General features: G+C 41.6%; 1 protein-coding gene across 1 annotated transcript in view; it reads right to left on the bottom strand.

The window, feature by feature from the left end:
* Positions 1-15,052, bottom strand: part of Sbk1 (SH3 domain binding kinase 1) — a 253,873-nt gene that overhangs the window by 64,963 nt on the left and 173,858 nt on the right. The window lies entirely within an intron of this gene.

Raw genomic sequence — 15,052 nt, 5'->3', positions numbered from 1 at the left:
CATATTTAAACACATTGTGACCCGTGTAGAGATTTTTTTCCATCTGGATCTGTCTTTACAGTGTATCTGTAATCTTTTCTGTCTGCATGAGCAAAACTTATACCCACCGTGAGGGCTAGTTCATGGTGTGCTGATGGGGCTCACACTGGTGGTACTCTTGCTGGTTGCTCAAGCCTGCAGGCAGCAGCTAGCAGACTCATCTGTGTACCATGGCCAGCATGAGAGACATGAGACTAGGAAACCTCGTTTGGCTCCATTTTTATGTGTTTAGAACTTTTTAAAAAGCTTTCTCAGTCTTATGTGGAGGTAGGTGCCAGACATTTGGGCACCATTTGTATGGAGAATTTCTCTGTGTCCCAGCAGTAATAAATAATAGTTTAAAAACGATAAAGTCCTTAAAAAAGAAATAAAGTAATAAAAAATATAACAAGCCACACAAAGATGGGAAGTATACAGAGAAGTCTGGATTCTGTTTGTTATTGTGTATTCTTTAGATTTTCTGATTGCTAATAAAGGAATGACAGCCGCTGATACACATTGGATTATAAAAATTGCTGGATTAAACAAACCTATATATTTTTAAAATGTCTTGATTTCAAAATGAAAGTCAAAAGATAAGTTGCTTTGGGGGACAGGTTATGTTTTTATTTCCACAGGAAATGAGAGGTTGTGGATTCATTCCAGGTTGATATGGATCAGGTTTGATGGAGGAAGACCCCCTAAAAATACTGACTATAGACATAAATAAACCTAGAAAAACTACAAAACATGTAACATATATTTTACCTGCTCAAACATAAAACAAAAATTATCTTTGGCTAACTTATGTGCAATTCACAGCCTATACTTATATTAATATAGATATGTATATTACCTTTAAAAGTTAATATATTTTCAGAGCAAGGGGACAAGACACTAATAAAAACAGATGGCCCAGGTGATCAGCATCTCAAAGTCCTTCTGTTACAGTCTCCTCAGAATTCTGCATCCAAACCAAGCTGGCTGAGATGATCCAGCCTCACAAACTACTCTGGCTAAGGCCTAACAATTATCCTTATTTTTCCAAGTTTCCCACAGACAACAGCAAGTAGTCTAGAGAACAACTCCCTCATTCCCAAGAGATGGATTATAGGTGGGTTTTAGTTATTCAATGGATTATAAATGTTTGACATTGTCTAGAGGGGGTTGGTTACAAGTTGTTATTGGTCATAGGGGAAAAAAAACTAAACAAAGGATTTAAATTCAAAGATCTTGTTCTAAAGGAAAATAGGGGGCATGCTATAGAAATGATGAGATAAAAGGGTAGATTATTGAACCTGCTTTAATCCAAAAAGCAATTATTAATCTCAAAATACTTTACATTGGTATGACTTTTGGTTTATTAATACAAATTTAAAGTTATTTTTGCTATACTACATGTATGTTTCTACTCTTGTTTGGGATATTATGCTTATGCAAATCATTTAAAAATATAATGTATAATTAAAAATATAGATTAGTAATTAATCATCTATAATAGTTAAACTTATAGTCATGTTAGGTATGTTTTCAAGGTTATACATAGATATATTTAGATAGATAGGTGATTTTCAAACACTTCAAAGACCTACAGAAAATGGCATTTAATTAAGAACCATTTGAGGGAGTAGTATAAAAACCTAATGCAGTAGAAGCTTTGTAAAATATATATGTATATGAAGGCGATCTAAGTGAAATTACCAAATAACAAGGAAGACAGAATCCCAACTGGTCATCTCTTGTCAGTACTGGGAATGGGTTACATCTCATTGGCCAAAGGGGTGCCATGGGAATCCCTAAACAACTTTAGGCTGTTGCCAAGACTATAGGTTACACTCCACAAATTGATGACTAGGCTCCTTTGCTGAAGGTAACACCTACACAACTCATTGAACATGGAGAAGTCAAGATAGTGTCTACATAGAGCCTCACCCCTACATGCTAATGTCTTTTGTACAGGAAGGTACTCTATACACTACCAAAGGAGAAACATATACACCATCCCAGCCACAAATACTTTCTTCTATAGTTGTGTCCTGCCTGCAAGATATGGGATGTCTTAGTAAGGGTTACTATTGCTTTGATGAAACAACATGACCAAAAGCAAGTTGGGGAGGAAAGGGTTTATTTAGCTTACACTTCCACATCACAGTTCATCAGCCAAGGCAGTCAGGACAGGAACTCAAGCAAGGCAGGAACCTGGAGGCTGCAGCTAATGCAGAAGCCATGGAGGAGTGCTGCTTACTGGCTTGTTCCTCATGGCTTTCTCAACCTGCTTTCTTATAGAACCCAGGACCACCAGCCTAGGAATGGCTCCACCCACAATGGACTGAGCCCTCCCCCATCAATCACTAATTAAGAAGATCTCTTACAGCTGGATCTTATGGAGGCATTTTCTCAACTGAAGTCTCTTTCTTTTAGATAACTGTAGCTTGTGTCAAGTTAGCATAAGACTAGTCACAATAGTGGCACAAAACTTGTGGGAGTAACCAACCAATGTCTGATTTGACTTAAGGCCCTCAGGAGAAGGAACCCATATCTTACACTGTTTGGGTGACCAAGAATCTGAGACTAGATAGCTCAGAGAACTAGGGTAAAACCAAATACTACTGTTCTTAAGAAAAAGAAAAAAAAAATAGTATCAATAAAAGGACTCCTAAAACAGTGGTTCTCAACCTTATTAATGCTGTGACCCTTAAACACAATTCTTAATGTTGTGGTGAACTCTAACCATACAATTATTTCTTTGATACTTCAAAACTGTAATTTTGCTACTTCTGTGAATTGTAATGTAAATATCTGATATGCAAGATATCTGATATTTGACCTCTCAAAGGGTCACTTCCTATAGGTTGAAATCTGCTGCCTAATAACATTCTGCTATACTCATTTATCAGTACCTTGCTTAGCCATCATCAGAGAAGCTGACCCAAAAAGAGACCCACAGCCAGACATTATGCAGAGTGAGAGAACTTGGGACATTCAGCATTAAATGGGATGACTCCATCAAATCCTTCACCTCAGGACTCAGGGACCCTGTGGAAGAGAGTTCAGACTGTCCTTTGTGTATATGTTATGGTTTCCAGTTTAGTGTTTTTATGCCATAAAGACATAAAAATCCCATGAAATGTATGTGATTTCTGAGTGTGGAATCAAATAGTTCCCTGTGTTGTTGGGTCTAAAAGGAACTTCCTGCGCCTGGCTAAAGTTTGGGCCTGTCTTTGGCTATAACTTCTGTATAGGAGTGATTCAGCAAGGCCTGACCTGAGACCGCCTCTACCTAGCTACTGTGGTGAAATATCATTGGCCTGTACACCTCACCCCATCCTAAGTTCCCCACTCTCTCCCTCTATACTATGTAAGTACCTGCCAGATGCAATAAAACAAGATCCTGCTTTGACAAATCTCCCGGCTCAGTGTGATTTCCTCCGGAGGGGGGGTCTGGGTGGTGAATACTCTCAATCCCACTCAGTCCTAGGGAGAGACAGGCAGGACTGGCTCTTCCACAGCCCTACCTGCCCGAGAACCCGGCATGTGCCTATATCTGTTTCTTGAACTCTTTTCCCTCTGCTTGTTTTGTCCATTCTGATATATTAGCTTTTGTTTTTATCTTATTTTATTATTAAAAACAAAACAATGCAAATTAACTCTTGTGTATGTTCAGGGTTTTTATAGATCGGGGCAAAATGGTGACTAGATACAATATTCCAGTCAGCTTGAGGAGAACCTGATGGTAGCTATCAGGCTTGGGAACGATTATGTGGGTTCTGGAGCCACTGAATGGTTTAAAAGTGAAGCACATGGCTTTATTTGGGAACCACAAGGCTTGCGTAGACTACTTAGCTATTATAGACTTCTGACCTGCAAGATACTCTGCTATGGAACAATTTTTGTACACTGTAAATATGTATTACTTTCTTTGGTTTAAAGAGCTGACTGGCCAATAGCTGGGCAGGAAGAGATTGGGCAGGAGAGCCAGACTAGGATGATGCTGGGAAGAAGGGTGGAGTCAGAGGGGTTGCCTGGAGATGCCATGAGATGCAGAGAAACAGCATGGGAATTACATACATGAGGTAAACCAGCCTCAGGGAAACACATAGATTTTTAGAGCTAGCTAAAAGTGAGCCTAAGCTATTGGCTGAGCATTTATAATTAATAAGTTTTTGTGTGGTTATTTGAAAACTGGCTGGTGGGACAGAGAAGTTCACTTACAATACTCCAATTGTCTTTGTCCTGGCAGATCATGTCTTTAGAGGGAGGGGGAAGGGCTCCAGAATCATGATAGACTGTTAGCACCTCAACTCCATCTAGTACATGGAAGCATCATGATGTTATCACACGGCCATGTGGTGTGGAGTGGAGACTTCACTGTCCTAGGGTCCAGACATGTGTAGTACCTTCTGCTGTTTAAGTATTCATTTAAAAATAATCATTTCTTGGGCCACTATGATGGTTCAGTGGGCAAAGATGCTGCCTAGCCAGATGGACTGAATTTGATCCCCAGGACTGACTCTCACAACTTGTCCTCTGACCGCCACACAGTAAATAAAGGTAATAAAAATAGAATAAGGCAAAACCCTAATCATTTTTTCCACAGATACTAACTCCTTTATGTCCCATGCTGTCTACTCTACTGATAAACACTAGAATAAGACACAGAAAAAAGAAATTAATAAAAGGTGATAGAAATGGAATCCATGGCCTCATCAGACCTACTTGGTGGTGGTGGGGTCTTGAGAGAGGGTCTTGCTATGTAGCCCAACTGACCTTGAACTCATGACCCTCCTGCTTCAGTCTCCTGTGTTGCTGGAAGAGCAGGCCAGTGTGTGCCACCATGGCCTGCAAGAAACTTTCCAAAAAGTGAAGTTTAGATGGGAAGCCAAAGGTTATGGCTCAGGACACATGCTAGAGGCTGGAAAATCAGTCCATGAAGGAAAGGTAAATGAAAAGACTGATTTTAGAAATATTGAGTGCCAGGCTAGGGAAGTAGCTGAATTGGCAGAGGCTTGTCAAGCACACATGAAGCTCTGGGCTTGATCTCTGACACCACATAAAACAAGGTGGGATGGTGCATAATTATAGTCCTAATACTTGGTAGGAGGAAGTAGAGGATCATGCTTAGAGGTCATGCTTAGTTACCTGGGCTCCTTAAGACTCTGCTTAGAATAACTAACAACAAACCTATTAATGGGCTAGCCTGGGTGACTCAGAGTATGTACAAAAAAGTTTTCCTTTAGTTTTGTGTATGCATGTATGTGCATGTTTATATGTGTTCCTATGTGTTTGGGTGTGCATGTATATGAAGCTAGATGGGAATGTGTAGGCAAGAGGACATACTCATTGTTATCTTCAGAAATGCCATCCACTTCTTTGAGACGGAGTCTCTTACTGTCTGGAGTTTGATGAGTAGGCTAGGCTGGCTTATCCTTCAGTAGTAGAATACAAGATTAACTAAAAAAGAATCAGTAGCTCTCCTATATACAGATGATACATGGTTTGAGAAAGAAATCAGAGAAGTATCACCCTTTACAATAGCCACAAATAACATAAAATATCATGGTGGTAACTTTAACCAAACAAGTTAAAGACCTGTATGACAAGAACTTTAAGTCTTTAAAGAAAGAATTTAAAGAAGATATCAGAAAATGGAAAGATCTCCTATGCTCTTGGATAGGTAGGATCAACATAGTAAAAATGACAATCCCACCAAAGTAAACTACAGATTCAACGCAATCCCCATTAAAATCCAAGAACAGTTTTCTCTTCAAACCAATATTGGCTCCCTCTTTTATGTTCTCTCTCTCCCCCCCCTCCTGTCTTCTATTCCTACCCTGACTCAATCTTCCTAGTCGCACATGTTTTTCTCTCCCCCCTTTCTCCTTCTCTCTCCATTCACACCCCATCCCCACTTCCCCTGTGCTCTGGGGGACTTGTCCCTTCCCCCTTCTGTTAGGGACTTTATGTGAATCTCTTAGAATACACCTTTGAAGAGAAAACTGAACTCAAAGAAACGTCTAGAGACCTACAAGACTGCCGCCAACTAACAATTTGAGCATCCGTGGAAAGGCTAGCATAAATGCGCTTCCCGGATAGTGAGATCAACAACTAACTTATCCATACCTGTTGGAAACTGAAGCAAACACCCATACCTAAACATTGAGTCAAACTAGAACCTAGATTCAGACAGAGAGGACAAGACCAGGTTGCAGAAACACATAGAGACAGCTGACCTGAACAAGGAGGAGCTAATGGGCCCCCAGACTGATAGCTGGGAATCCAGCATGGGACTGACTCAGGCCCCCCTAAATATGGGTCTCAGCCAGAAGGACTGAGCAGTCTAAGGGTCTAAGGGACCTCAGAGATGGAACCAGGATGTATCCTTGGTGCACAAAAGGACCTTGTGAACACATCCCCCATGGAGGGATAACTGCCTTAACCTAGAGACAGGAGAGAAGCCCTAGTCCCTACTTCAAATGACCTGTCAGATCTACATGACCCCACCTGGATGGCATTGCTCTACATGTGGAATTGGGATGGGGGGATGGGAGAGGAGGGTGGTCAGGGTGCATGTGAGGGGGCAGAGAAGGTAAAAGGGAGGGAGGGAGAGGGAACTGAGATTGACATGTAAAATAATAAATTTTTAAAAATCCAAGAACAATTCTTCACAGATTTTAAAAGAACAATACTTAATGTCATGTGAAAAAAAAAAACAACCTAGGATACATAAAACAACCCTGTATAATAAAGGATCATCTGGGGGCATCACCATCCCTGACTTCAAGCTCTAGTATAGAGATATAATAATGAAACAGCTTGATACTGACATAAAAATAGATAGGTGTAACAATGTAATTGAATCAAAGATCCTGATACCAATCACACACCTATGAACACCTAATTTTTGACAAAGAAGCTAAAGATATAAAATGAAAAAAAAGAAAGAATATTCAACAGATGGTGCTAGTGTAACTTGATGTTGACATGTACAAGAATGCAAATAGATCTATATCTATCACCATGCACAAAACTCAAGTCCATCCACAAGTCCATCCATACTGAATCTCATAGAAGAGAAAGTGAGAAGTAGCCTTGAATGCATAGGCACAGGAGACCACTCCCTAAATAGAACACCAGTAGCACAGACACCGAGAACAACAATTAATAAATGGGACCTTCTGAAACTGAAAAGCTTCTGTAAAGCAAAGGAGACAGTCAACAAGACAAAATGACTGCCTACAGAATGGGAAAAGATCTTCACTAACCCCACATCTGACAGAGGGCTGTTCTCCAAAATATACAAAGAACTGAAGAAAGTAGATATCAAAAGACCAAAAAACCCAACTTAAAAAATGGATACAGAGCTAAACAGAATTCTTAACAGACCAATCTCAAAAGGTGGGAAGACACCCTTAAATTCTCAGCATCCTTAGTCATCAGGGAAATGGAAAGCAAAACCCCTCTGAGACTCCCATCTTACAACATCAGAATGGCTACGATAAAAAACACCAATAACAGCTTATGCTGGAGAGGATGTGGAGAAAGGGGAACATCCCTCCATTGCTGGTGGGAACACAAACTTGTACAACCACTGTGAAAATCAGTATGGTGATTTCTCAGAAAATTAGGAATCAATTTACCTCAAGACCCTGCAATACCATTTTTGGGCATATACCCAAATGAGGCACACTCACATCATAAGGATATTTGCTCAACTATGTTCATAGCAGTATTATTTGTAATAGCCAGAACTAAAAAACAACCTAGATGCCCCTCAGCTGAAGAATGGATAAGGAAAATGTGGTACATTTACACAATGGTGTACTACTCAGAGGTAAGAAACAATGACATCCTGAAATTTGCAGGCACATGGATGGGACTAGAAAAAAAAAAAAAAATACTGAGTGAAATAACCCAGGCCCTCAAAGACAAATATAGTATGTACTCACTCATAAGTGGATACCAGACATAAAGCCAAAAAAAAAAAAAAAAAAAAAAAAAAAAAAAAAAAAAGAAAGAAAGAAAGAAAGAAAAGAAAAGAAAAAGATACCCAGCCTGCAATCCACAACCCGAGAGAAGCTAGTAGAACCCTCTTCAGACACATATGAAAGCAAATGCAGAAATCCACAACTGGCCAGGCATTGGTGGCGCATGTCTTTAATCTCAGCACTCAGGAGGTAGAGGCAGGCGGATCTCTGTGAGTTCCAGTTCCAGACCAGCCTGGTCTTCAAGAGCTAGTTCCAGGACAGACACCAAAGCCACAGAGAAACATTGTCTTGAAAAACCATAAATAAATAAATACATGAGTGAAAGAAAGGAAGGAAGAAAGAAATCCACAACTGTCCATGGGGTGAGCTCCTGGAGTACAGTCAAAGAGAGGGAGGAGTGATAATATAAACAGAGGAGTCAAGAACTTGTTGGGGAAACCCACAGAATCAGCTGACCCGAGCTGGTGAGAGATCACTGACTGAGGTCTAACAATTCCAGAACCTATGTAAGACGGAACTAGACTCCCTGAATACAGGTGACAGTGGTGCAGCTGGGACAATATATGAGGCCACTGGCAGTGGGTCCCAGATCTAACCCTAATGCATAAACTGATTTTGTAGAGCCCATATAGAGAGATACCTTGTTCAGCCTAGGCACGAGAGTGGGAGTCTGGGAGGGGACCTTGGCTGTGCCTCGATGAGATAGATGATGGGACAGACTTAGTAGACTTCCTAGGGGAGGCCTTATCCTCTCCGAGCAGATGGGAGGTGTGGGGTAAAGTGTGAGAAGCAGGAGGAGAAGAGGGAGGGGAACTGGGGTTGGAATGGAAAAAATAAATTAATAAATACAAAAATCTAAAACACAAACAAAAAAAAAAAAAAAAAAAAGCGTAACATATAGCAGGGTATGGTGATGCATGCTTTTTATCTCAGCACCCGGGGTGCAGAGGCAGGCAGAGCCTGTGAGCTTGCAGCCAACTTGGTCTAAATGAGAAGTTCCAACCCAGCCAGAATTACATATAGAGACCTTGTCTTCTAAAGTGGGTGTGTTTCTCTCTGTCTCTCTGTCTTTCTCTTATTTGTTTTTTGAGACAGGGTTTCTCTGTGTAAGAGCCCTAACTGTCATGGAACTAGCTCTGTAGACCAGACTGGCCTCAAACTCAGAGATCCACCTGTCTCTGCCTCCCGAGTGCTGGGATTGAAGGTGTGCACCACACTGCCACCCAGCCCCTTTTCTCTTTTTTATTTTGTCTTTGGGTACTGGCCAGAATCTAAGAATACTTGCCCCGAGACTTTGGACGTTCCATTTCCTTCTCTGAAAATCTTGCCCCCATCCAGCTGTTCACCAACTTTTGTTGCTGAACCTTTCTTAAAGCTTAACTCAAAAGGCATGACTGTCTACCTTCCTTTACCCATCTCCCTCCTCTCTGAAATGCCAAGATGGTTAGCTTGTTTTCCTTGTTACTAGTTTTCCTCTCAAATTGTAATAAAATGGCCCTTGAAGGGGGAAAAACCCACAATGAAAGGGTTATAGTTAATATTCTATACATAGGTGATATAAATTTGCTAGAACTTAATATATGTATGATTCAACTCTTATTGAGACTATATGATATATGTAATTTGGATTCAATTCTTGTTTAAAAAACAGATCTACTAAAAATACGTATTTTAAATAGCAACCACATGGTTGGCAGCAGCCTTTATGACTTCACCATCACCTTAAGATAACCACATGGTATAAACTACCTAAGGTAGCACCTATAAAACTTCTCAGTCCTCCTGAGCCCTTATATTATTATATCGTACCTCTCTTTTAGATTAAGAAAGCAACAACAGGGCTCCAAAATATCTTGGATTATGATGGATTTTTATATGATGACAAATTCCTAAAGTTATAAAGACATATTCAGTTTAACAAAAAATAACTTACAGATAGATGTCTGATTATTTTTTTGTCTTTGCCAACTGTGTTCAACACCAGGAATCTAGAAAATTTACATAGGGAGGAACATATGTTTGAGGATTAAGGTATGTTTGATAAACAAGATTTATAAATTCCTAAGGTCTACGCACATTCACAGTATTATGCCTAGTCTCTTTGTCTTGCCTAACTTTGTTTAGCTTCAGCTATTTTGATGAACTGAAGAAAGATATTCTGTAATGGTATGTCATAAAAGGATAGACTCCATTTATGGTTTAAAGTTTACTGCATTTATGGCTATCTTCAGTTAAATCTTCAACTCAAAATTTTAAGGATCAAACTTAAAAGGGATAAAGCCATAAAATCATAATCTTATAGTAGCTACTAACTTGTAAACTGTTATATAATTCATTTAGTGATGCATATGTTTAAAGCAAATAACTAAAACAAAGTTAGTTTAGGTCAGGTATACTTAATGGATTATGGCCCTCAAACTCTACAGATATCTGGTGAATATGGCATTTAAAACATTTAATAAAAATACTTCCCATGATAGACAGGAATGCCAGATCTTAGAGGGAACCCTAAGGTCTTCAAAGAAGTTGTGGTAACACTACCCACTGGGCAAAACTGCCCCATGCCTTGCCAGCAGCCAGGACCCTACACAAACTGTGGACACTTTTGGGTTGATTGCCCTACTTTGCCTGGTCAAAGCAAGGTCAGTTCCTCCAAGATCCTCCTCTACAAGAAAATCTCTCAGAGCTTCTGGGCCTTGCAGCTGAAGGCTCATGCTATACTATGTGGCAGCTGAAGATTAAATGTTGTCTTGTATGACAGCCAAAGACCGACCACCGCCCCCAGTGAAGCCATTGAGACCATGAAGACCTAGGGCAGTCTAGGTATGGGTAAGTCTCCATCATTTTAAACTATACATAGGCCATTTGGATTATACCTCTTGCTCTAATTTAGCCTCCTGGAACCTCTAATGAGACTTAACTGTAGCTTTAACAGCAGCAAGCATGCCAGCTCCTCCCCAAGACTACAGCTGCCTTCTCTTAAATAAAAAGCAAACCTCAAGTCTCACCTTCCTAGAGCTAAGGAAGACAGTTACTTTGCCCAGACTCTGAAGTTGCTTTGGGGTTCCCAAGGTTTTACTATGACTCTTGAGTCTGTTGTTCTCTCTACACGTGGACTTCAGTACAGATTAACAACAGTGGCAGTGCTAACATATCAACAACTTTTATCTCTTCTTATAAACTTAAAACATTCTTGTAAGCTCCATGCGGTCAACTCGGATCCACCACCTCTCACAGGTCAAATGGACTCATAAGTACTGTCAACAGCCTGTTCCTTCACCTGCCTGTTGTGCCTGTTCCTGGTAGCTAGGGGATTTTTCTCCCCTAGCTACCAGGCCCTTGGGCCTGGACGTTTCAAGTGTACACCTAAGATAAAAAATTTCCCCTAAACTCCTCAACTTTACCTTTTGTTCCTAGTCTATCTGCTCTGGCAGATTTCATATTAACTGTAGACCTCTCTAGCAACTTGCCAGCCCCAGGGGCTCCCTTGGAGTCTGTGTCCCAGAAGGCTCAGATGTTCCCACAGAGTGACAGTGAACAGTTTGCATTTCATTCTCTCTCTTCCTGGCCTTGTCCAGCACTCCAGCTTTCTTGGGTCCCCAACAATGACACTCCAATGTTAACAGGAAGTCATATAAGAGATTATATGTCACCCTTTGTCATTTATTACCAGCAAAAAGGCTGGGATGTTAGGTCTTAAACCCAGGATGAATGGCTGAGGTACCTATTCAATACACCAAAAAGGACCTGGCCATCAGATTCTCCCAGAATCCCTCAATCCCTACCTGTTACAGGGTTTGGCTAGCACACCCTACCCCCTACCCTAAACTTTCCAGCCAGGGGCTGGGCTGCCCCTCTCCCAATGGCTCTTCCCTGTGTAATTCAGCCATTTTGGCTATGTGGTCCTCTTTACCTTTTGGCCTCTTGGTCTCCTGGCTTTCTCCTTTCCTCTCCCCTCTCCTCACATGGCCTGGCTCAGGGTCATGTCAACTCTGGTCTCTCCCAGATGTCTCTGCCTCTGGCTGTGCTCTCCCTCGTATCTACAATAAACTTTCTTCTCCACCACTGTAGAGGCAGTCATATCCTCCTTTTAATTTCTTTTCTTCCTTCAGGCACATGTGTGCATGTGAGAATGCATGCTTGTGGAAGCCCTTTGTAGATGTGCAGAGTCATCTTCCCCTGCTCTCCCACCTAAGTCATTGAGTCAGGGTCTCTCAATCTTATTGGTGAGTCAGAGCTCACCAATAAGGCTAGTCTTACTAGTTGGGCTGTTCTGAGAAAGCTGGCATTATAGGCAGGCTATGTGGCATTTATGTGGGTTCTGGGAATTGAATTCAGATCTTCTCTCTTGTGCAGTAAGCCCTTTACCCACCAAGCCATCTCTCCAGATCATGCCTGGCTTTTTTTTTTTTTTTTTTTTTTTTTTTGAAAAACGGTTTCTCTATGAAATAGTCCTGGCTGTCCTGGAACTCACTCTACAGATCAGGGTGGCCTAGAAACTCACAGGGATCTGCCTGTCTCTGCCTCTGTCTCCTGAGTGCTTGGTTGAATTAAATGCCTGGAATTTTTATACAAAATTCTGGGGACTCAGTTTAGGCCCTTATGCTTTGAGGCAAGCTATCTCCCCACCTCAAGGAAAGTTTTTTTTTTTTTTTTTTATTCTTCCCAACTTTTCTTCCTCTAGTCAATAATGCTTATTAAACCCTCACTAAGCCAGGGTACATCTAGGGATAGCGAAGATCTGTTAGCTCCTATAGCCTAGGGCTGTGGTTCCTTATCAACCGTCAAAGGTAGAGTGCTCCTATAGCAGTTTAAGGTCCTGGATTGCCAGTGGCATTAAAAAAAAAAAAAAAAAAAAAGGTGAAATAATCTGAGTTTTGATTCAAGATGTAGATAAGGAGGTTAACTAGTAGCAAGTGTAATTTAAAACCAGGGGAAATGCTGGAAAGGAAATAAAACAAGGATGTGAAGTGGGAAAAATACCCGGAGTTCTCAGCAGGCCTTTCTGAGGAAGTAACATTTGAACTGAGAGCTGAATTGGTGAAAGCAGCCAGCCAAGTGGAAAGGCAGCATGTGCAAAGGGCCTGTGGTGAGAGAGGCACGGTAAGTTGAATATGATGAATGAGGAAAGGAGGAGGATGGACGAATGCAAAATGGCATCATTTCCTCCCCACGTGGGCTGGAAGCCTTTGTGCGGCTTTAAGAAGGGATTGTGAAGAAGAGTTAGCTAGGGAGAAACACTGCTGGGTGCTATAGGCAAGTGGGAATTTGCCTACTATTTAAAGCCTCTGCTTCCCAAGCCTCATTCTCCCCTCTTGGCCCCTCAGCTCAATCAAGGGAAGTGAGGGCCTCTGCCACCTGTGGTGTCCCCTGAGGTTTGCTTGGGGCAAACAGGAAGTCACAGCCCAGTTGAGACAGGCCTGGAACTCAACTGAGAAAGCATGTCTCTTGGGTCTCTAGTCTTTCCTTTTAGAACTGTCATCAGTGAAAGGCACATTCACAGGCTCTCACACGCACACACACAGACACACATAGACACAGAGGCACACACATGCACAACACACACATGCACAAACTACTGAACTACCTTCTGTGTGACTATAGCGAATACCCTTCTTTGCTTAAGCCTAAACCCTCATTTCATGCATCTCCTCCATAACCGAATCAGGGGCTTAGCTGGAAGATAAAGAAACATTAACCAGAAGTCTTTTTTGTTTGCTTGTTTTTTTTGTTTTTTTTTTTTTTTTTTTTCGAGACAGGGTTTCTCTGTGGCTTTGGAGCCTGTCCTGGAACTTGCTCTGTAGAACAGGCTGGCCTCGAACTCACAGAGATCAGCCTGCCTCTGGCTCTGCCTCCTGAGGGCTGGGACTAAAGGTGTGCACCACAAACTCCCAGCGTCCAGGGCTGGAGAGATGGCTCAGCCATTAAAGGCTAGGCTCACAACCAGAAGTCATTTTTAAAGACTACTGCAAAGACTTACAATGGATCTTGCTCTCTTCACAGCTGTCTAGCTCCCTCCCAGCTTTGACTGTTCCCAGAACAGTGTGTGTGTGTGTGTGTGTGTGTGTGTGCGCGCGCGCGCGTGTGCATGTGTGTGTGTGTGTGTGTGTCTGTGTGTGCACTCTCTTACTAACTTGCTTAGAGATAACGAAATTTAACTGTGGTTTTGCAGCAGCTAATAACTCCACTCTCAGGCATTAGTTGATGCTGTCTCTCAGAAACTGAACTGTAGGCTGGGCCAAAACACACACACCACCCCTCACACCACACACACACCCTATACACCAAACACACACCCACATAAACACCCCACACCCCCATACACATACATACCTCCCCACACCACACATACATATCAGCCCCTACACCACATATACAAACATGCACACCCCATACACCAAACACACACATCACCCCCACACCATACACACCCCATACACCACACGAACGCACCCCACATCCCCATACACATACACCCCACACCCCCATACACATACACACCTCCCCACACCACACACACATATACCACACACACCACCCCCTACACCACACATACAAAAACATACACACCCCATACACCAAACGCATGTGTGTGCGTGCACAGTGCACACACACACACACACACATTTTTTTTTCTATGCTGGAACACAGGGAATTATACACGATAGGCAAATTGTTCTGCCATTGGACATTACTTTATATACTCATTTTTTTTTTTTTTTGATGGGAATTGAGACAGGGTTTCACTATGTAGCCCGGCTGTCTTGGAGCTCACAGAGATCTGCCTGCTGCTGTCTTCCAGTTGCTGGGGTTAAAGGTGCATGCCACTATGCCTACTTGGTTCTTTGTTTTTTGAAATGGAGTCTTGCTATGTAGCCTAAGCTGGAATGAAACCCAATATGTGGTATGTGTATATGTCTGTCTGTGTATGTGTCTGTATGTGGTAGCAGGGATTGAATCTAAGTCTTGAATATACTCTTATCACTGAACTATGTCCTTAACATTTTTTTAAAAAATGTTTTAAAATTTTCAGAAAGGGTATACACTGT

Source organism: Phodopus roborovskii, unplaced genomic scaffold (genome assembly GCF_943737965.1).
Source record: "Phodopus roborovskii unplaced genomic scaffold, PHOROB, whole genome shotgun sequence".
Taxonomy (NCBI): Eukaryota; Metazoa; Chordata; class Mammalia; order Rodentia; family Cricetidae; genus Phodopus; species Phodopus roborovskii.
This window is presented reverse-complemented; position numbering and strand designations above follow the sequence as displayed.